The 24864-nt window shown below is 38.7% G+C and overlaps 1 protein-coding gene across 13 annotated transcripts in view; it reads left to right on the top strand.

Annotated features, from left to right (window-relative positions):
• Positions 1 to 24864, top strand: part of GRIP1 (glutamate receptor interacting protein 1) — a 377681-nt gene that overhangs the window by 207766 nt on the left and 145051 nt on the right. The gene's annotated exons all lie outside the window — the stretch shown is intronic.

The raw sequence follows: 24864 nt of genomic DNA, 5'->3' as shown, positions 1-24864 counted from the left end.
ATTATTCACAGTCTGAATGGAGATACTATCAACTGCAATTTCTTTTTAAACAACAGTAAGCATTAAGTTGGTCTGAATCAGTCAAGTGACAATCACATTGTAAGTGTGGGGTTATAACAGATGTGCCTGATTTGTTAGGCTACCCTTCAGTCCCCCACCCCACCCCTCTGATGTATATTAGAGATGGAATGAACACTCAGGAAAAAGGCACTTCTATAATTGTTATGCTGCAATTCAAGTTCAACCATGCATAGATTTTTACAGAGCTTTAAAATAAAAGGCAAATAGCAACTTTCTCTTTTTCCCCTAAAAAGACAGCCATAAATATTTAAAATAATATTCAATGTAGTGTTCATGGTCCTTGCATTATTTATGTCATTAGTCTCTTTAATAATAAAAATTGTGTGGAAGGAGAGAGAGAGAGAGAGAGAGAGAGAAGGGATGCCTGTCTCATGCATGACCACTGATGGGCAAGCAAGCCACTAAAATGGCCCCTGAGGTTGCTTGTCTGTAGAACTTGTTATAAAATGACTAGACCCAGTATTTTTGTCAGTAGTGAAAATACATCATAGTAATGTAGCTGCACTGTCTTAATTAGTTGTGTTTTACCATAATGCGTATTGTGTCTTAGCAGGCAGATCTGTTTAGCTACCGAACATACTTGCTGGTTTTGATTGTTTTTGCCTTCACATGTTGACTTAATACCTTGGCAAGGGAAGAATGGTTTTCCTTCCTTGGTTGTTCAGTTTAAAAAGAAGAAGAAGATATGAATGCTCTCATGTTTTCTCAATAGAATATTTTCAGTTTTTACCAGCAGAGGGTGTTTGTGAACACTAAATTGGATTTTGCAAGCATTCTTTAATAGCAGAGTGAAAATGTTATGTAGTTGCAGGTAACGTTTTCATTAGCTGCTTTTAAAGTCAGATAGAACAATGATTTTCAGAATGTTTTAATTTAAAACCCTTTCAAAGTTGTTTTCTAAATAGATTAGATATATTGTTTATATTCATAACGTGTATAACATTTGAGCCGTATTCTTAATTCGGGCGGCTTGTGCCAGTGTGTTGCTCTTAACCTTCAGTATAACCTTTGCTTCTTTTGTTGTCCAAACAAGCATACAGATTGCTGTCCCACCATTTGACCATCACCTCCTGGGCACAAAGCTTTGGTCATAATATTGATATTGATGACTGGAAAAAATGTGGAAAGATAATTATAAGTTGATTAAACCAGTTAATCTTAGAGAAAACATCCTTAAAATGTTTTACAAATGGCATTTCACTCTGGTAAGATTGACAAAAAATGTCAGAAGGGATCAGCAATGTTTGCTGGAAATGTTAAAAAAAAAATCCAGGGACTTATTAGCATGTATGGTAGTCATGCAAAAAAGCAAAACATTTTGGTTACAGATTTGGCAAATGTCACAAGAAATTGTTCAGCAAAAATTACGTTTTAAACCTCAAATGTTGTTGAATATAATGCCAGAGATCATTGATAAAAAAAAATTAGTCTACTGTATATATACACAGCAGCCAGGTTACTTTGGGCCCAAAAATGGAAGAACAGAGAAATACCAACAATGGAGGAGCCATTAAAGAAGCTATTGGATATTGCAGAACTAGATATGCTTTCAGAGGCAGTATGGGACCAACCAAGATACTTTGTAAAGGAAAGCTGGAAGCTGATATATCTGGGTCAAGAAGCAGACAGGAACTTAGGGGAAGAAATAGTTGTGGCGAACCGGTGCTCACAAGAACCCTTTGATGATCTTAGGTGACCAGACAACAGCAAAATCTCTGATCTATATATGTAGTATGGATGTTTAGCTTTAATGTCTTTTGTTATTTTTGTGATGGCTTACTTTGTTGCTCTGTATGTTTTATATGACTAATAATAAGAATAAGAATAAGAATAAGAATAAGAATAAGAATAAGAATAATAAAAAAGATTGCTGTCCCACCTGGTACATTGGTGTTATCCTTTCACACCAAATACAGCATTTAGTATAATTGTTAGGCATTACGTTTCACAGGATATGGCTGTTAAGTATTACATTTTATCTGATTGGTTTGTATCACTGTCAGCATGAAAGATGGCTCAAACACATAATACTTCAGGGTTATAAAATCAGGATATAGGGGAACTCAAATTTAACTTCATTTTACATCAGTTTACTTGGATGATTTAAACTTGCCCAGCCTGGGTAATGACTGAATTTTAAATAGTTTTTTTTAAATGGAAGTTGCTAAAAGTTGAAAAAGTTTTAATATATTGCTGTGATAAGATGTAGAAATCATGCATGTTTATTTTCTTACCTGTACATATTGCACAATATATTGATTTAATCAGTGATGTTGGCACATGCATGAATACAAATGTAAGCATTACAACTAGGATCACTTCCCTGAACAGACAGTCTTGGAGCCACAATAAATCAGTAAGAATCTTGAACGTTTCAGAAAAGTAATCAGATGTGGTTTTGGTGCTATTTTATTATTATGTGAATACCATGCCAAAGGAGATTAAATTACCTTTTACTTCATTAGTGATTTCTGTCCTTATAGGCTGCACACATTATACATTATTGCAAGGCATATAGATCTCTTCATGAAAACATTGTCATCATGTCATTATTATTCACCTATTTTTTTTAAAAAAAATGCCCACTTTTCATTGTGTAACTTCCAAGATTACTAATAACAAACAAAGGAACATACCCAACATCCAAGTCAATCAGGTCAATCTGTTCACAGTACAATGGACCCTCGACTTACAGATGGCTCCACTTACAGACTTTTCGAGTTACAGACTTCTATGGCCGCAAAATTTAGGTTTGACTTGCAGCCAGAGAATCGACCCACAGACCAGGAAAAACAAAACAAAATGGAACAAAAATGGCCGGTTATGGATTAATTGGTTTACACTGCATTGTAAGTCAATGTAGACTCGACCTACAGACTTTTCGACCTGCAGACACTGTTCCAATACGGATTAATTCTATAAGTTGAGGGTCCACTGTATTACAAAACAGCAATAAAACAATGAAAGAACAGAAGTACATAATCCATTAAAACTTCAGAGGTATACAATTGTCTTCATCTGGTGCCTGAAAGTTAACAGACTGTTCATTAATTCACTGATGTAATTCAACAAAATTCACTGATACACATTTAACTATTTGACACCAGTCATATGTACCCTTGCCTGAGAATAAGCCAAGTAAAAAAGCTTAATGAAGACACTGAAAGTGGACTGAATGATGGGGGGGGGGAGTGGTGAAGAGGTGTGAAGGTTTCTCAAGAATCAAAGAGGTGTCATCCCAAATGGTTTATGAACAACTGGTATAGAGTACTGTTCAGTGTTGATTAAACATTTTGCAGGTATTCTGACACTTGAACATTAAAGAAGGAGTTGGCTACAGTTCACAAAAGCTTGTGCCAACTAAAACTTATTAGTTTGGAAAATGCCAAAGAACCGGTTTTTGTTGCACATTTACTTCTTTGAAAATATAAAATGAGCAGAATGCATTTGGGAAACCAAAGAAAGCTGATAATAATGCTTCCTATTGTAACTTTTTTGCTTTTTGGAAAATGGTAATGCAACATCACAATGGTGATATGTATCAAAGGATGACTGTGACTTGATATTTTTGTCACCGATTTTCATTGTCTTCAGATTCCTCCTATTTGAGAAACTAAAAATGGTATTGCTTCCAATCAAAGGGAATAGAGTGTGGCTCTGAAGGGTGACCTGAATCTGTCACTATGTCTCATAGTTCATTGAGCAAGTTTGTATCTAAATTCCTTCCCAATATCAAAGGCCACCTTTCCCACCCATAGGACAGTGGGAAAGAAAGAGTGAACTAATAATATCTGTGATAACCCTGCCTTAGAAACAACAACCCTGATCAGAATTCTTGAGTAATAAGAACAGGGAACATTTTTCTTGATCCTTCTACTTCTTTTTTAATGGAATAACATTAGTCATGTCAAAATGACCAATACTGGAAATGATTAGCCTTCCATATATGCTGATCAGGAGGGTTTTGTAGCTTCATTAGAAGACTGCCTTTGCTCAGTCTTATTTTTATCAGCTTCCAAAGAACCATGTCAGTTGGTGAGCGGCATTGCCAAGAGGGTTGCTGTGCATTACCCATTCATGCTTTCCTTTTCTTCTGCATTTTCAATCAAGGTTTCTGGTACACATCCTGTTTCACATCAGTGTGATTGACTGCTGGAACCTTGGCTAAGCTATATGTAGCAATAAAACCAGCTCAGCATATACCAGAAAAGGTTGAATAATGTCACTGCTGTACATATTGACCAGGAAGAACAGTAAATAACTAACTGGAACCAGGAGGAGTATAGCCAGACTCTGAAAACAGGAAAGAAAAGAAAAGAGCTGCTCATCCATCTGCATATCAGGTTTTAGTTCTTTAACTTGTTGTGGAAATATCCACCTGTAGTAGAAATAAATCTACAAAGCTGGGGTGGGGCGAAAGTGAAAAGGAGTTCCTTTATTGTGACGCAGTTGCAACAGCAGAGAGAAAGAGAAAGCAATTAGAAAATCACAATCTCTCACTCTGCCCGAAAAGTATTGTGCATGAGATTATATACCTGTAACACCCCCGGTTAACTCCCCAATTTCCTCACCTGTCTCATAGGCCAATTTAGCCAATGAGCTCACATTCTAACTAAAATCTCCCCTCCCATTCCCCCTCCCCTCTACGTGATTTGGAATACTAACTTACCTTTGCAAAACAAGCTGGCACAACAAGCTATCTTATCTTAAATGTCAGATACCACCCCATACCAGAAATTCTTCATAGGTCACATAGCAAAAGCAAGGAATAATATAAACAAAAGATAATAGGATAAGTAAAATTTTCTGGAAAGTGTGACATAAGCAAAACTAAGCAAAACTTGCTCAACCTGGGTACAATTCTCTATCAAATTGATGTATATGACAGTTATAGGTGAGTTTTTTTTGGTTTGAAGGAAACTTTGAATTCACATGCTTGTCACTGGCATGGAACCAAAACCAATTTCACAGCTGTAATTAACAGGATTATTGCCAAGCACTAGTTGTTAGTCTTAATTCTGTGTGACCAAAATGTTCTGTCCACTTGGATGAGAATCAAAAAGTCCTTTCCATGGTTCTGAACAAGAATTGCTGTGTGAGATGAGGGTGTTATTTTGTTCCCAAAGTGGCTAGCCAAAGGCTGATGACAGAAAAAAAATGGACCAGTAGGTAATGGTGTGCACCTTAGAGTTTTGTTGGATTTTTGTTTGTTTGTTTGTTTGTGTGTTTTAGACTATGACTCTCAGAATTCCTCAGGCAGCATGGCCTGTGATTTGTTCATCATGCAGCCTGGAGGATTCTGGGACGTTGTCCAAAAACACGAAGCTACACACCACTAGCAGTAGTGTCTCTTTTGTTCCAGACCAACTGGCATTCAGAGATAGTCTCTCCTAGTGGAAATAATGACTAGGAATTATTGATAGCTATTTAGTAGTAGGCATAGATAGCTTGATGACTGAAGCAATATCCAAAATTCCTTGGGGACAGTACTGTGTGAATCAGTTGTTAGAAGTACATATGGGATGAAATCCTGTTGAATCAAGTCAAATCCTCCATAGTTCTATTGTTTCAAATGGGCCTCCTCTAGTTGCAACTTGCTACATTAAAGTAGCACAGCTAGTATAGGCCCATTTGAATCAATAGAGCTTATGGAGGACTCACTAAACCCACAGTGATTCATGGGCCTAATCTAATACTACTTAATGTACTAAGCAACAGGATTTCAGTCATTGAGTGCACCTTTTAGAATGAACATAGCATACAAACAGTCAAACGAGGCATCTTGTTTTCCAGTTAATCTCCAGTTAATTTTTCTTCTTTTCTGGCAAGCTAAAAGTTAAGAGCTGCCTTGAAAACAAACCTAAAACATTGCTTTTGGAAAAGGCATGTATGTGTGTTTTCAAAAAAAGATTGCTTGAAGTCATACAAGATTAAAAGGAATTTTCTAAAATAGGCCATTTGTAAATCTGATATGAAATGCTTTTGCTTCTTAATGCTAGTTCTCGGGTGCCATTGATCAAAGCTTGGCCTGTTAGAAACAAATGATTCATTAGTTTTTACATAACAATAATTTTCTATATCACCCATTCTACGCCATTTAGAGTTTGAAAAAGCTGTTAATGTATATTATAGTGTATCTTTCTCACTGTAACTTTTAATTGAGGTTGTCTTTATTGCACCAGTTGTAATAAAGACAACTGTAACTCATTTCCTTATAATTGGATGCATACAGTTTCTGAAATGCAATTTTCTCTGTGCTTGTAAAATGCATGCAGCAAGCTATTTACTTGTGTCCTTACTTAGGAATTTGTGCCTTCATTAAAAACAAGGACCTAAAATTGTTTCCCTGAGGGCAAAACATTTCACAACAACCGAGCAGTGACTTTGTGAGGGAATTCCTGAGCAGAAGTGCCTTAAATAGAAAATACCATAAATTGGCATCAGGCATGACATATTGGTTCATTTTTCTCTTTTCATAATAATTGCATCCAACTTGAATTTAAGCAAAATTCAGGGACAGTTACATTTTAAAGAATTTTCCAAATTCAAGTTATAATGCAGACATTCCTCCAGAGCCTAGGATTAAATTAGCCGCCATTCCAAATATATCTGTCCTTAGAGACAGACAAGTGGGATGTTAATGATAGCTGAATAAATTGAGATATGGCATACTTTTATAAGCTGTTATGAAATCTAGCATATAATTTTGACTTTTTTAATTGCAGTGATAATTTTCAACAGGAAGCTTGTTGCTGGGATACTGCTTTATTCTAACATGAGGCATTTTTCTGTTTACTGCCTTCTTGGAACAACTGAGGCTACAGTCAGACTTGCAAAATGTTTTTGAGTTATTCCTCCTTCAGATGATATACAGCCATTACCAATTCTTTTGTTCCCGCTCCATGCTATCTCTGCATCAAACCCAGCCCGCCAGGAGGCTACTACTATTTTTGTTTCATGTTTCATTGTGTATTCCATGGAATATGTGCTCCTAAATCAATTTATTTCTGATACATCTGGCATGTGGGTCCAAAACAAAAACTATTTTCAAAGCGGAACGTCGGTGTGTTGGTATGCTTCTGTCAAATAGGGCTTGACATACTTCAGGATTGTAAAGGGAAAGGGAGTCGATAGGGGAAGTTGAAAGAGGAGGTTGAAGACTATCCAAGAAGTAGAGGGGACAGATATAGTAGTAGGACACTCCCCCAAAATCCTCCAGGAATGGCTGAAAGCATGTGGAGCATCAGTCCCCCTACTGCAGTGGTTCCCAAACTTTTTCCACTCGCAACTCCACTGAGCAGCAGCGGCAGTAATGGTGGTGGAGCAGGGGGATTGGCGAGGGGTGAGGGGTAGAACAGAAAGCAAAGAAGGACGAAGGAGCTGGAGCAGGAGCTGGAAGAGCAGCAGCAGCAGCAGCAACTCCACCGCCGGCTTAGCAAAAAACAAAACAAAAACAAAGAAAAGCTTCACATCTAATTTACCCTTAAAAAGGTGGAACAGTTAAAAAAAAGGTATGAGCCACTATCACACAATCTATGCCATGTGACCACAATGTGCGACTACACAGGAACCAGAAGATGCGAGAAAGAAGGGGGACATTTCTCTAGTCTGACCACAACCTGAGTGTAATTTCAAATTGGCTAACATATTCAGCTATAGAACTTCAATTAATAACAATGGGGTGAATGTTAGGGACATATACAGATGTCCCATAATACAGATGGGAAAATAATTAAATATGCATTTTTCTCTCTCCTATGCCCATCAGAGATGGTAGAACCTGGCAGACTGTGATTGTTCTTTCTCTATTCTTCTCTGATCTTCTTCCTAGTTTTGGACTAGCATAAGATTTCCCATATTGCTTTCATAGTGTCCATTCTACCCTTCACTGGTTCTTAACCTTGGGTTACTCAGGAGTTTTGGACTGCAACTCCAGAAGCCTTCACCACCAGCTGTCCTGACTGGGGTTTCTGGGAGTTGCAGTTCAAAAGCATCCGAGTAACAAAGGTTAAGAACCACTGCTTTAGATTACATGAAGGTACTCCAACATTGTACAGTATTGGTGAGAAAAGTATATGCTGTACAGCAGCTTTTTATGCATATTGGAGCATCCTTGAAATTGCATACTTGGCTGATTGTCTTGATATTATGTTATGATTTATAGACCAATGCACTTTTAGTGAGCCTTCAACTTATGCCATGTTTTAAGCAGGCGTAAGCAAAATGATGTAAGCAAAATGATGTAAGCAAAAATGCCTTCTCAATGAAATCTTCTTCACCAAGACAAACTTCTTTCACAAATTTTAATTGTTCAGTTTTAAACAGATCATTCTGAGAAAGCATATTCCATAATTCTGTAGAGTTTTAAAACAGTAACTGAAATCTTGTTGCTTAGCAAGTAAGGCCATTTGAATCAATGGAACCTATGGAGGAGCTGACTCATCAAATGCCTGTGGATTCTATAGGTCTATTCTAGTGCGATTTATTATGCTAAGCAACAGGATTTTAGCTAGTCTGAACTTCTGTTCTCAAATCTCAGAAAGATGGTAGTTTTTGTTTCTGTACTGTACAGTGGGGTCTTGACTTAAGAACGGCTCGAGTTAAGAACATTTTGACTTAAGAACCACTCTCATAGGAAAATATTGACTTGACTTACATACTTAGATTTGAGTTAAGAACTGAAAAAAACCACATGGGAGGCAGGGAAAGTGCAAAATTTGAACTTTCAGTTAACTGTTGGCCAGTGAAAAGGGTGCCTGTCTGCTTCCTCACTCCTCCCAGCGTTTAGAGAGTGGATTGGGAGTCTTCAGACTACCTGGTACTGCCTGGACTGTATTTTCCTTGCCTTCCCTGAACCTTTCTTGACCTAAGAAAAAAAGAAACAAAACATCCCCCTCTAGTGGTCGAAGGCAGAATAGCAGCTTCCCATTAGTTTCTATGGATGGAAAAGAGCAGATACGAATCAAATGGTTTTCAATGCATTCCTATGGGAAATGCAGATTTGACCTGAGAACTTTTTGACTTGAGAACCGCCTTCCAATACGGATTAAGTTCTCAAGTCAAGACCCCACTGTACTGAATATTTCACCTAAATAATAATATGTTGTTATTTAACAAATTCCAAGTTGTCAGCTTAGGATCTGGAAAAGTTTAGGATCGAGGGCTTTACAGGAGGCCATGCTGAATCTCTCCTGACATGTTATTCTATATGTTTAATAATTTTCGTCTTCAAAAATCCTCCAATTTATGTGGACAGTGATTTCCTTTTTAAAATTAAAATTAGCTACCGGTATATTCCAGTTCTGTGGCAAAAAGGTTAAGTTTAGTGAGAAGCAGCTCCATCTCTGAGTTATTTAAGACCTCTAGAATTCAAGATAATTATTTCATTCTTCAACCTGGCAATTAGCCCTGGGGTTCTGTCTGTTGTCAATCTGAGTTGGGCCTTCACACCTTCAGTAAAGGGGCAAAAAGGCATATCAGACATACATATCTCCCATTGCAGTAGTAACTTTAGGAAACCTCTTTGGGATTAGCTCATTCCTAAGGATCAGTGGGAGACGTTATCAAGGGCTGAGAAAGATTTGGATCCAATCAATGAACTTCCTCTTCCTCATATCCCAAGCTATACTCACTCCTGAAACCTCCTTCAAGGTTATCAAAAACCTCTGAGAGGTGACACTGCTCCTTTCCAAAGCACCTAGGTCCCATTCTTGAGATCATAAGATTACTGGTTTAGACTCTCTTTTAAATTTCTAAATTGTGTGTTTTAATACAGGTATTTCGGACATGATTGTGGGTGATGGTTTCAGTGTCAGTAATGAACTTCAGCCTGCATTCATTGCCTTGTTTTGCCCTCTGTAGGGCTGTACATGTCACTTCCAACCTAATGAATATGCACCAAATGTTTAACTAGGTCTTTGTTTTTGTTTTACACACACACACACACACACACACACACACACACACACACACACACACACACACACACACTTTTCCATGTATAAGACAATACTTTTCTCTGAAAGTTTTAGACTAAAAATTGAGGGTTGTCTTATACACAGAAGTAAGCTGAAGAGAGAACAAAAACAAGTGGAGGGGAAAGCAGTGATCAAAGATCCTGCAGTGCATGTGGGGCTTAGCAAATGGAGGACAAAAGGGATCAAAGCAATCCCATGGCTGCATGAGGGGGAAAGGGGTCAAAGTTATCGTGCAGCAGCAGTGTGTGGTCTGTGGGTGTATGTACTATGTTTCCCTAAAAATAAGACAGGGTCTTATATTAATTTTTGCTCCAAAAATGCATTAAGGCTTATTTTCAGGGGATGTTTTATTTTACAGTCATGTCATCATCTGGTTACTACATAACAGTGGAGAGCGGGGTTTAACTTAACTAGGGCTTATTTTGGGGGTAGACTTATATTACGAGCATCCTGAAAAATCATACTAGTGTTTATTGCCCCCCCAGCCCCGGAATAAATACGCGAGACAACTGCTTGGATTTAAACGGGCCACACTTTATTTAATTAATTAAACCAAATTCAAATTCTTAAAACTGTTGGGGGCCTGCTGTAGTGCGGAAACAGGAAACAGGGTATCAAAATACCCCATAAGATCACCATTGGGCGAGCCCCCGGCCCCCAAGCTCCTGCTGTCTTACTGACAGCAAGAACCTGGTCGGCCGCTAACAAACACTCCTAGACCTCGAGCCATCCTTAATTGATGACTGTTGATCCAGGAGTGGCCCAACGCATCTTCTCACACCGGCCCTGTGATTGCACAATTGGCAGAGCCGAGAAGTCAGATACGCTGTTGGCTAGGTTGACTTATAAACGGGACTCACCGAGACCACCTGTTTTTCCGCACTACCCATCAGTGTGACCAATAAAACCACCTAAAAGCCAACAACCCTTTCAGTAGTGTGGGATAGGCGAAAAATCCCCCCAGCCAAAAGCCAATCAGGCTGAAGGTCAAAAATTCCTATCCGGCCCCCCAAGAGGCGACCACTAAAGCCACACTAAATAAAGGGAGGGCGGGTGGGTGCTCGCCAAGGGAAGAGGGCGAACTTCAGGGAGAGCTCGCATATATAGGCGAGCTCCCCCTCCCTACATGTTCACGTGTCCCCAAGCGTTCTCGCGCCATCCGGGGACGTTGGGGCAAAAGCCAGCTGCGCCGTTCCAGGGCACAAAAAACGCCTGTCCGGCGGCTGAAGAATTTTCAGATTAGGTCTTATTTTTGGGGAAACTCTGTGTGTGTGTGTGTGTGTGTGTGTGTGTGTGTGTGTGTGTGTGTGTGTGTGTGTGTGTGTGTGTGTGTGTGTGTGTGTGTGTGTGTGTGTGTGTGTGTGTGTGTGTGTGTGTGTGTGTGTGTGTGTGTGTGTGTAGAGCCTTGCACTGTGATTTAGACTTCGCTGTCCAGTATAGGCAACTCTGTTGACATAAGTTTCTCCAGCCAGGTTGCTTGTCAAATTGAGAGTGAATCTTTAATGGCTTCTGCTTGAGATGCATCTTATTTTCATGCATCAGAGAAGATGTTGTGTTCAATCTCATATTCAGATTTTCCTATAAATTGTGAAGTAAAGCTGATCTTTTGTTCTTCCAGACCCTTTGAATGAAATAACCGGCTACAGTGTTCTGTCCTCTGAAATTATGACTATACATATTTCTGTGCTCTGATCAAAATGACAAGACGTTCAGATGGAAATCTGACTAGTAATAAGATGACACTCAGTGTTTCTTGTGATATCCAAATGTATATGGATAGTTAGGAGAATACACACATAATCCCATTTTTAATATGCTCTAATGAAAGATGGCTGTGCACGGTGTATTCTTGGAAATGAGGTTTTTGAAGAATAAACAGTAAGGATAATAATTAAGGGACAAACCATTAATTTTAATGTGTAGCAACAGGATGACAGTCTGAATGGAAGAGATCTTGAAGGAAATACGTTGCCTGCTTTTGTTTCCATTTTTATCCACCAACAGAACTGCTTATATTGAGATAGTGTCAAATAAATGTAGAGTAGCAGGAGGGGGACCTTGCTTTTTAAAGGTTCTGCATGTACTGAGCTTTACATCAGTTAGATGTTTAATTTCCTGTTGAGGGACTACCCATCTCCCCCTTCTCTCTCCATTTGTGTAGCATACTGCATTCCAAACAGCAGCCCAAGACCATCTCTATCATTTCAACAGTTTTATGACACTTCGCTGAAAGCAGTGGGCCTCCAAGCTTGGTGCAATGTATTAGCATATGCTTTTGCAAACATTTCATCCTTTTGTGACTCCCTTTTGATCAATTATGTGTTTCTCAAATGCTGCAGTTCTAGTATTCCTACATGAAGACCAATTCTATGGTCTCAGTATTACTTTTTAGTTCTAGGAACAGAATTTGCCAAGCATAATTTTTGAATAAGTTAATTTTATAAAGATAGTGACAATTGGTTAAAAGAACATATTCTGTGTACACAAAGTTTCATTATTTATTTGTTTATAATACATATTAATGTAGATACACATTCACACTTGTAGACACAAAGAGGGCAGGATTCAAACTACTGTACTGGTATACATGTTCTCAATGGCTTAATAAACTATTTTTTCCTAGAGATCGCTATCTCATACAACAATTTGCTTTTCAATTTTCCCTCTCTTTTATAAGCAGTTTACTATGCAGAACAGAGAGCTATTGTTTAAGAAACACAAATCCACAAGCTTCATTCCTCACATAGAAATGCTTATGTGATTCTTTCACCTCCAACTTGACGTTCAAATGTACATAATTGCTTCCATCTTGTACATGTTCTCTTGCTGATCAAAGCCATATAAACTGTACAAAATGGACATAAGAAATATACTGCAAGGTGAACTCAGTCAGTGAAGGAGCATTTCATTATTTGGAGAAAATGATCACAACAGTAGTTTGCCCACTACAAGCCACATAATACTGTTTTATAGATTTTGAAGTTTTGGTTCAAAATTTTATGAGGCTTCTAATGTCATAGAGGAAATACAACATGGAGAATTTAATTATTTTTAATTAATTTTTGTTGAGTTTTACTATATTTATTTGCAATTTTGTGTGTTTATTCATCATTTGTTCTATAGAACATACTTATCTTCACATATATTAAGCATCCTATAAAGACAAACAAGAAATGAGTATATGTAGCTTGGTGTCTTATAAGGCTTAATTATAAGAAACTGTTAATCGTGATGAATCACAGGTGTCTAAAATATTTGTGACTGGTGCTGAAAATGACTGGTGCAAGCTAGAACATTTATGAAGACGGATGCTCAGCAAATTCTGTGGTCCTTTTGTCTGAGGCAGTTGCCTCAGTTATGATACAAATTCTGCCTTCATAGATTAGTCATAACAATCCATGTAAAACAGCACTCTATAAGGGGTATCTGAGGCCCATCTGTGGTATTCCTTTCTTCAGACGTTTTAGACATTAGATTATGATTAGGATTGGTGATTGCATAAATGCTCAGAGGTGAAAGATTACTGGGGAGGGGAGCACACCCAAATCATGGTGGTCTTTCCAGCCAAGCTTTACAATCCACCTCCTGCTTCACAGTTACCATCCAGATTTGGGGAAAGGCGGATACACAAGCCTGGCTTGTGAACTGTGTGGTCTTCCATCTTTAGCTTCCCAAGCATATCACACTTTTCAAACCTCATCTGTGGAGTTTGAAAACACTGGGTAATATGTATGTTTCTGATATTGCTAGCTTTGTGAACCATCCTGGTGCACAAATCAAGCAAAATTGTGCTGATAGTGCTTTATCATAAATAATGAAAATTGATCAAAAAGATAATAGCTGAAATCCCATTCAACAGTTCTGTGTGTGCAATGGTGGTGATGTCATCATCAGCAGAAAAGCACCGCTAATGAAGGGCTTCCTTTGTTGATTATAGGGTGTACGCAACTTCATTACATTGTATATGAGTCACATGACAAATATCCTTTAAATCAGCCTCAGTTTTCCCTCAATCAGTAGTGATGTTTCACAGTTGCAGAAACAGCTGTGTCCAACAAGATTTCAACCAATGGCTGCTGCTTTGTTGCATTAACTTTTAAGGATGGGAAGTTTTGGAACCAATGTTTCCATCTATTAAAATTACTAGTTAATCATTCTGTGCTTGTGTGTTTGTGCTTTGTTTCTCAAAGGAAAGGAAAGGAAAGGAAAGGAAAGGAAAGGAAAGGAGTTGGATGCAAGATTGGTTTGTACAAACTGTGGAAACCTTGATAAGAAAAGGTTTTGATGAGGGATCTCCCTATATGAGATTCCTCACTTCGAAGTGAGGAATCTCATATGGAGCTTGAGATTTCTTGTTAGTGTGTCTCAACAAGCTGAAAACGGGGAAGGAAATGGGAAGAACCAAGGAAAATAAAAAAAATAATCAAGTATTCTTTATACTGCTATCCTTAAGTACTCTTAATATGTATATAATGATAATACAATGAAGAATGAAAGAGCATATTTGGTTATTTTTAGAAAGGAAACCATAATTAACTGCATACAGCAACAACAAATCTTTTCAGTTCAGGGATCTCCTAGTTTCAGCCAGGGCTCTTCCTCTGCTTTGTTCTCTGAGATCCTTTTGATAAGAATTATCAGGGAAAGTTCCTGAGTCTCTCTGTTTGAAACATTTGTGCTCTGCCACTGAGACATGTTCAACTCTATCTGTAATTCTGTAATTAATCTGTAATTTGTGGTCTGCCTGTCCCACAATCCTGCTCATGCCCAGGCCCTTCCTTATTTACTTAGCCTAAGAGAATTCAGATAAAATCCTTCCTGGATTTAAGAGGCTACTGGTAGGTTTGTTGCTGATTTTGTTTAATGTTTTGCATTGTCAAGCCCCCAGCTGCAACAGTGGGAAGATCATCTTTATGACTAACTGAAAAAGTACAAAGTTCTGCTTGAATTACATTATCTTTCATGATATATGACAGCAAGTGAAAGCTGTTTCTCTGAGAGATCTCTTGCTCTTGAGATTATGGAGAGATCTCTTTTGAGATTACTTAAATCCCACAGCTTTTAATTACATGCATGTTGCTAGTAGGAACAAATTGTAATTTGCCTTTGTAGATGTTGTTTTTCCTTTTCCCTTTTGCTTAGATGTTTGTCACTGGAATGTGTTGGCAGAATTGAAGGAGCTTTTACTTTCAGTTATATCTTTACCTTCTTTTCAATACTGGTGAAAACCTAACCTGCTTCTGCTTTATTTTCTATATGCTGTTTTAAAATGCAGCAACAGACGGCATATGCTTGGCAGAATTCTCAGTTGTATTTGGCCTGTTTTGCCTCTTTAGGGGACTTCAGGAAGTTAAATAAAAACAAAACAAAACTGCTGATACTGCAAAATGTATTCTCGCATTATTAATATGAGAACATTACTTCATACTAAAAATATTTGTCATGACCCTATTCTCGATTTGTTTGGAAGAGGTCTTTTTACATACGCATTTTCTTATGTATTTCACAATATGTCTTTCCAGAATTTTCTGTTTTGGATTTGTGGATTCCTTTTCTGTTCATGTGTTGCCATGTACTCAATGAAAGGATGCCTACGTTTAATAAAGTTGTCTTTTTCAGTCCTGTGATTTTTTGTTGTTTGTCCAAATTTACTGTTGTCCACACCGGCCGCATCCATGTATTTATGAGTGGTTTGCTCAAATACTTCCACTCTCTCACAATGTCTATTCTTACTGCTAACAACAGTATATTAATCAGTCCCTTGTGTATCCACTTTTCAGTTTGTCTACTAAAGATAGAAAGCAGAAATAATTCACTTCTATACTCTGTGGGCTGACCAGTTACTTCATTATTAATTAATTTGCTTTGTCATATCATTCTTATTATATATTCAGCTTAATGTTTGAAAAATAATTTAAAGGTGTAGAAATAGCCCCTCATCTGAAGTTTTTGTATCAACCCCATATGCTCTTTTTCATAAGTAATATGAGGCAACTTTTGAAGGTCATACAGCTAACATTTAAACTCGCCTCCCTTTATTGTTGTTCATAGAAGGTAAAAGGAGACACAATGTCCAGAATTCTACTGGAACTTTACTCTGGACTCAGTGAAATAGAGTAAGTCAACATGGTAATTGTAACTAATTAATAACTGCCAGTCATTTTCCAGGTCACATGAATTGCATGCCAGCAGCACCTTGTTAATTAACTGCATTTTGCTGCTGTATGTGATTTCATGTATTGCAGACTAAACTCCCAGTAGGATTCTCTCCAACACATTAGTAATAATGACCCAGCACAGTGGAAGTGACCAAACTGATGTATCAAATTCTATATTGTTTATGTTTCTTTCAGCTATTTAGTAGGCATGTGATCTTAAAAGGAGGCTATAAGACCATACTAGCATGAAACACATATTATTACTTGCAGCCTACCTTTATCTACGTAGCAGCTAAAACTCATATAGTGATTTTACATACATAGTAAGCAAAATACGAAAACTATCAATGTGCAATTTAGGGGATAGGGAAGCTGTACTGGGTTGAATCAGATTGAAAAGGATTGCTTTTCTGGGTGTGATTTGCCTCCTATTGTATTTAAATTGATATTTCAATTTACACAAAGAATTAATTAACCTGGGATTAAAAAAATACGCATTGTACCTGAGTTTGATGCAATGATCACTCTTTGCCACCCTCCCTTTCATTGGCTGCTGTAGTCTCTTAGTCATGAAGGTGCACATGGAATGGGATCCCAGGGTATGAGTAAGGGGAAACAATGAAATTGGTTTGGGGATTAGGGTGGCCTGGCTTGCTGGGTCTGCCACTCCTGGAGGTGACTGTGTCAGATTTTGTTTGTGTTTATTCCGGGTGGAGATGGAAAAAGAAGGTGTCAGGTTCAAAATGCATGTGGTGGTGATGCAGTTGTGGTTTTGTGTTTAGGGTGAATAAATCACAGGGGTGTAGACTGAAGAAAAGGCTGTTGTTTAGGCTAAGGGAAGATGGGGAGGAAGGGGCTGTAGCTATGGCAGCTTGTGTGTGACTGGGCAGAGAGGGAGAGATTCATTAATTCATTCTCTCTTTTCTCTTCCCTGGCTATTTCCCTTCCTCATTTGGAAACTGATGAGAGAGATACCTCAGTTCTCACCCACGCCAGACAAGGAGCTAACTGCCTTTTTCCATGTCTTGGAAAATTTATAGTGATGGGGGGTAGGAAGGGACATAGAGGGATGATGGGGGTGATTAGGGAGGGAGGGAGATAGAGGGAAAGAAAGGTGAAGATGAGTATGAAAAAGAAGACACAGTCTTGTATGTGTGTGGGTGTTTTGGAAAGCAGGCAGGCAGGCAAGCGGGCGGGTGGGCAGGCAGGCTCTTTGAAGGTGCTGCATAAGCAAACAGCACTGTGGATTTGATGGGTGCTGCCTTTTTCACTTTGGTTCTTTGACAAAACGTGGTGAACCTCTCTTTTTGCTGTTACCTCTGACAAAAATATGTCTCTTCCTTGCCCTTCCCTTCATCCTATGCTGTCAGCTTTCAGTCGTTCTTTTCTTTTTCAAGTGGCATGGTGCTGATTTGAGATAATATCCATACAGTGCAGCATTTATCTGATAGTGTTGAATTAGACAAACCAATCAAATCTAACTGTGCCAACAGCAGTCCAAGGGATAAATTGCAGTATACCTATATCCACTGATGGAAAAGGCTTCAGGAGTTAACCTCGAGGCAAAATCTGGAGCCGGAGTCTCAGGGGCAGTTTGTATCATTCTGGCAACTCCTGCGATGTCACTGGAACCAGTTGTATTGGCTCTTGCCTTTCCATTGGACTATTTCAGCGATGTGGAGAGGGGGGATTTTCTGCTTGGGTAACAGCCTATCCTCCAAATTATTTTACCCAGGCTTCGTGCTCTGGAAAGGACACTCATACAGAGCACATTACCATAGTCTCTCGAGACTGAAGGATGCCCAAGACCTGTCGCCTATAGCATGGCTTTTTAGATAATTGTATTTGATGACCTTTCAATATTTATTCTTATATTTGGTGCAGCCAAATTTCATAAGCTAGAAGAAGGAGTGGAGCAAAAACACTTCTGCAGAATGGAGTATGCAGATTTTTAAAATAGGGAGGGTTCCCCCTTTTTAATTTCCTTTTGAGAAATACCTTCAATAGCCAGCTCGCATGCCTATGCCCTGGGTACAATACTACATCATAATAATTAAGATCAACCAAGTTAAAGTGGTACCAAGAGATTTATGAGGAAGAGTTCATAAGAAAAGGAAAAAAGAACTGATCCTGCCACCTGATGTTTAAACATACCCTTGACATTTCTCATGTTCTCATAAATATGCTCAACATTCTCACAGTGCTTGTAGTGAACAAATAGTCCAAAAAAAAGCAAAATAGTCATGCACATGTGGAACCACACATTATTTATTTATTTATTTATTTATTTATTTATTTATTTATTTATTCATTCATTCATTCATTCATTCATTCAATTTATATGCCGCCCACACTACCCAGAGGTCTCTGGGCGGCTTACAATAATTAAAATTCAACACAGTAAAAGATAAAATAATTAAAATACAATTAAAATACAATTAAAATTGCCATCAGACCCACAGCTAATATTATTTCAATTAAAAGCCTTCTGGAACAGGAAGGTTTTGACCTGGCGCCGAAATGTCATCAGCGTCGGCGCCAGACGAATCTCAGTCGGGAGGGCATTCCATAGTCTGGGGGCAGCTGCCGAAAAGGCCCTTTGTCTACAAACCGTCCCTCTTACCTCCTTAAGGGACGGCTCTTTCAAAAGGGCCCCCGGCTAGATCTTAACTGCCGGGTAGGTTCATATGGAAGGAGGCGGTCCTTCAGGTATCCAGGGCCCACAACTTACGCTAGAGAACATTTTCACATGACTGTTGAATCCATTACAATACAATATATAATTGAATACATTTTTAACATATAAACTGGCATACAAACAGCTTCATTCTCCGTATGGTAGAAATTGCTGTTCCTGAGAAATATCTCTCATTATTTTGCTTTTGGAAGAGAAGCTGTGATTGCATTTTTTTAAAAAATGTCAGTACAGGTATGCAAGCAGTAGAGTAATTCACTCGCACACCCCATCCATACTATGGACAGCACAATCAAGAGTATTTTCACTTCTTACTGAAATTAGCTTTCAAGGAATAAGATTTCAAGGACTTGGTCTAATGACATTGTTGCTTTCTTAAGAATGCCAAAGGTAGCTTAATATTGTGGAGGAATTATTCCAACCTCAGTGCTGCAGTAGCCTGTAACTGCATCCTCCCCTTCTTCCTGCAGAAATGGGTGGGTGGGAACAGACTATGGCATGGTTAGTAACCATGTCTGGGTCTTTAAAGAATTAACAGGCACAAGGTGATGGATCACACCTGAGGTTGCATTAGGGCTGCAACATGCAGGGATGGGAAATCTGACTCTTTGCTGTCCACCTATGATCAGACTAAAATTGTACACCAACACAGCTATGGAATGCAGGAACGAAAGCCTCACTTGAGAGCCAATCTTTGTCAAGATCCTGGCTAGGAAGAAAAGGTTTAAACAGTCCTCTTTCATGCATATGATGCTAATTAAAATCCCTCCCACTAAGGACAGACATACAGTATTTCGTTTTTTATAATGGTTACACAAGTGGTTTATTTTGATGACATCACAAGGGCCTACCATAAACCTCAGGACTAAGCCCTGAAATCTACAAGGAACAGAAAGTTTCTCACATCTGAATCCCATATATAACTCTCCAATTTGCACCCTCCGCTTCCTTTCAGGAATAGTATATCTCAGGAAAACATTATGTAAAAGCTTCTTTGTGGATCTGACAAAGTAGAGCTTATTTGTAATATTTGCTTTGCTGTGAGAAACACTGTTTGATTTTTTTTCAAGCCTATGAATTGTTCACAGATTGCTCAAGCACATCAAGGGCTGAAGCTGGCTGGAATATCATCAAGAGCACTTGGGAAATTGTGAACGGCTCTTAACTCAGCTTCCTTGCTTTTTGGGGAAAGTGATCATAAAGAAAAGAAGATGGCCTTCTCTAATAATGCTAAAATGAACTTTGTTGTGAATGCCTCTAAATAGTTTGTAAGGTTGTGTGGTTGGCATACAAGGATACAAGAGATCTGTTCTGCTGGCCTTTTTTCTCCCACTGTCTGACAGTCAAACTATCTTGTGTGTTCCTTCTTCCTTAAAACAATAGCAACTTACTGAAGCCACATTAGAACATGAGCAGAGCTTGAGAAGGTGCTCAAACCCTTTTCCTTAGACTATTGGTCTGGTCACACACCTGCAGCTTTTTTTCTGTGGGGAAAAATATACTGTCCTGTAAGAGGCAAAGTAGTTTGTGTGCGTTTTACTAGGACAAATAATCAGTTAAATAACTCTGAAGAATTAAGCTACCCTGCTTCTACATTTCTGTGCTGAAGTGCTGTCTAAACTAATGTGAAGTTTTGTTTTTTGTTTCGGTTGTTAAAAAAAAACATGGAACTTATAGTTTGATGCTGAACTGGAGACAGTACGTATATCCCCGATTGACCCTAAAATACTTTGGTATTCCTTGTGTGTATGCTTACGGTGGTTTTTGTTTGTATTTTTGTTTGTTTGTTGGCAGCATTGCAAAAGCCCCTTTATTGTTGATGGTTTAAACTGCGATATGGTGTGGTCCACATCTGAACTGTGTTGTATACATTGAAATGAACAAAACCTGAAATATTTATAATTTTTATTAAATCTGTCACCAATGCCAAATCAAAATTCTAGGTTTCAGAAAGTTTCTCATCTCACAACCCTCTGTATAACCCCTCCACGTTTGCATCCTCTGCTTTCATTCTGGAACCAAAAAGAGAGCAGTTTTATTTTACCGTAGTTAGTTGTTATGTCCTCTTAATTCTAAATTCCACACATTTTGATCAGTGTTAACAGTGTTTTAGCAGAGGTGTAGACAACCTTTGGCCTTCCTGATGTTTTGGGGCCATAAGCTCTAACTATCAATACCAGTAATGAGCCACGATTGAATAAGCAGTTCAGTAACAGATGTAGAGCCAGAATTAACCTGCTTTATGGAAATTAACTAAATCCATGGCTTGGTTTATGAAACTGGCTTGTTTTCCTAAAATATGGCTTTAGGCTAAATGACTTAGTTGAAAAAGGAAGTGAAAACTCCTGCTCCTTGCTCATATTAATGCTAAAGGAAAAGAAGGGATCCCAAAGGCTCGCAGTTCACCCAGCCTTCTTCCTATAGTATTAAACTGCTGATCAACATGTAGCTTAAATTCAATTGCTGAAAGGTAAGGAGGATGCTCATAACCTGTAGCCACTTTTCACATTTTTAGGTTATGGGCAGCTGGGGAAAACATTAGTATAGTGAAGGATGTAATTGTAAAAATCACATGCAAGAATAATGGATATTCATTTAGTTTTGCATGATCAGCTTCTCAATCACTATGGACTTTTTTCCATAGATAATATATTTTAAATAATCATTACATTTGAATGATGACCAATGTGAGCAGAGTGAGAAGAGCTGTTTATTTATTAGACTAGTGAAACAAGAAATATGTAGTAACTGTCATAAAACACCTGAGGAAGGAAAGATATCCACATGCTGGGAAGTATTTTGGACAGCACACTCAAGCATCAGCTAGATGTGATTTACTGCTTGCTTGAACTAGAACCAAAGAGGCAATATACATGCTATTGTCCCCTCCTGCTTTTTAAAAATGTAAAAATGATAAAATGTGATGGAATGTTCAAATGGCATACTTGTTCTTTCAGAGCAAATGCATTATCATCCAGAGCAGGTGAACTCCCTATCTCTGGACCTCAAAGAACCTTTGAGATGGCATAGAGTATGGAGACTGATTCCTATTTGTTGTTTTACACGCCGTCAAGTTGCCCCTGACCTATGGTGACTCGGTGAATGAGAGATCTCCAATATGTCTTGTCCTCAATATTCCTGCTCAGCTCTTGTAAACTCATGCCTGTAGGTTCCTTTAAGGAATCAATTCATCTTGTATTTGGTCTTCCACTTTTCCTGCTGCCTTCAACGTTTCCTAATATTACTGTCTTTTCCAGAAGATTTTGCATTCCCAAGATGTGTCCAGACTATGACAGCCTCAGTTTCACCATTTTTGCCTCCAGAGATAGTTCAGGTTTTATTTGCTGTAGGATTCACATGTTGGTCTTTCTGGCAGCGCAAGGGATTCACAAAGCTCTCCTCCAGCGCCATATTTCAAACAAAACATTTTTTCCTATCAGGGGCAGTCTCCATATGGTTTGATGACTGAATGAGGTATACATAATCTTTAACTATTTCAGTTTCTTCGTTATCCATGCTGACGTTGTGTAGTTCAGAGGTCCCCAACCCCCGGTCCGTGGCCCGGGGCCAGTCTGCGGGCTGAGCCAGACCGGGCCATGAAGACAGACCTCCCACCCCACCCATCCCCACATGCACTCACCCCCCACATAGCCTGTTTGTGCCTGTGCATGCGCTCCCGCGTGCCTGAGTGAGCGCTGCACCGCCGTTTGCGCATGAGCACACCCACACAAATGCCACACCACCATTTGCACATGCATACGAGCACACTCACACTCATTCACGTGCAAGAGAGTGCGCTTGTTCACACATACGCATGAGCGCAGGGGGTGCCCGCCTTCCCCAGCCAGTCCATGGGGTGAAAACGGTTGGGGACCGCTGGTGTAGTTCTTCCGTAGTCATGATTTTTGTCTTTTCAACATTCAACTACAGTTTTGCTTTTGCACTTCTTTCACGTTCACTAAAAGTCATTTCTGCTTTCTGTCAGTAAGACGGTTGTCATCTGCATATATAAAATTATTGATATTTCTGTTGGGGTTTTATTTGCAACGTTGCATGCTGCCTGTAGTTTATCTGACTGGGATGGACTTTTCTGGACTGTGGTGATTATCTATTCCAGGCTTTGAATTCAAAGAGAGTCCTGCCTCTCTGCTGAGTGCTTTTTTCTTCTTTTTCCTGGGTTGGTGGCAGTTGTTTGTTTGCTGTCGAGCTCTTCATTTGATTGCTAAATACAGTAAAGAAAGCAGCATAGGCATATTGTAACATGTCTGTAATTTTAAGTAACTGTAAGTAAATAAATGTTTTTTATTCTTTCTACTACAAATGTCTCAGAGTGCATTATAAAGACTTTAAGTGTCAATTAATGAGAAAGGGGTGGACTTTGGGAACCTGTAGCTATTCTTCTCTGTTGGTGAATATTTGTTCTTCTACTGTGTAGGAAAAAATAATCTGAACAGAGTAATGGGCATGTAAAATGAAAATGGAAGGAAGGTGATAGTAAACTAGTCAGGAAAAGGTAAGAAAAGATAAGCAAAAGGAGATGATAGTCTATGTTGGAAGTGAGAACTCCAGGAGGAATTGCAGATGCCTGTAGACAGATTGTACCAGAAGGACCCATTGTATCACAGTACATCCAACAATACGATCCCCGTGTGTAAACACCAGTACTGAGATGACCTGCTCAAATCTGAAACGACAACAAAAATCTGAACAACTCAGAGCAATCTCAGAATGACTGGGGACATCATCACAGTGTGAATGAGATGGCAGTCAAATATAGAAGCTAAGTCTGTAGAGTCAATTACACACATACTTACACATAGCTTCCATCTATGACCACCACATCATAAATGTGCTCTTCATAGATGTACTGTATGTGTGCATGTGCGTAAGAGAGAGATCATTCTGAATGATAATGCAGTCCTTTCTCATCTCTACCTAGTATACGAAGTATATGAAGCAGGAATCAGTAGTTTTAGGGATACTGATGAAATGAAGATTCCATAGATTCATGATTTCCATGAATCTATGGAATCTTTATTTCTCTCTCTCTCTCTCTCTCTCTCTCTCTCTCTCTCTCTCTCTCTCTCTCTCTCTCTCTCTCTCTCTCTCACACACACACACACACACACACACACACACACACACACACACACACACACACACACACACACACACACACACACACACACACACACACACACACACAAAAGATTCACCTGTTGTGGAGCAAGGTGGACTGCTCCCAAGCTGACTGAATCAGTGGGAGTTCATTACTTTTGAACTTCAGCATCCACACTGGGCCCCTGAACTCAAAAGCCCCAAACAGTCAAGACCTGCTTGTATAAGATTATTTGAAAATACTTGAATATTTTCTCACCATTATCAAATCTTTATGATTTGTATGGGGGATCGTTTTATAGTTAATTGCACAGCTATTGTGCTCATGCCCCTGGAAATATTCCAAAGCCCATAAGTCTTTCAAGAGAATTGTAGGAAGGTCTGACTTTACCATGTTTCACCATTCAAAAAGTTTAGGTGTGTGTATATTTTTATCATTTTAATTTTTTGTACACTTTTAATTTTTATATGCACTCATCTAACAGTGACAAGATATTTTATATTATATTATTTTAAAAAATCATAATTTATTTCCTGCTTTTCCTCCAAGCACCTCAATATAGTCAATATTGTCCTCTACATTTTCTCCTCACAATACACCTAGGCTTAGAGATAATGACTAGTACATTGTCACCACTCACTAAGATCTGAACATAGGTGTCCCCACCTCTAATGCAGAACATTAACCACACCATATTGGCTTCTATTATTTTAAATGGAGAATAAACATTCCTGTATACAGGATGTCCCCTGCACATTATAAAGAAAATTTCTGGTCAGTCATGAAAGTGCTAGGATGGGATCCTTCTAGAGTTGTCGACTTCAAGAATCTTCC

This window comes from Pogona vitticeps, chromosome 5, assembly GCF_051106095.1.
Source record: "Pogona vitticeps strain Pit_001003342236 chromosome 5, PviZW2.1, whole genome shotgun sequence".
Classification (NCBI taxonomy): domain Eukaryota; kingdom Metazoa; phylum Chordata; class Lepidosauria; order Squamata; family Agamidae; genus Pogona; species Pogona vitticeps.
This window is presented reverse-complemented; position numbering and strand designations above follow the sequence as displayed.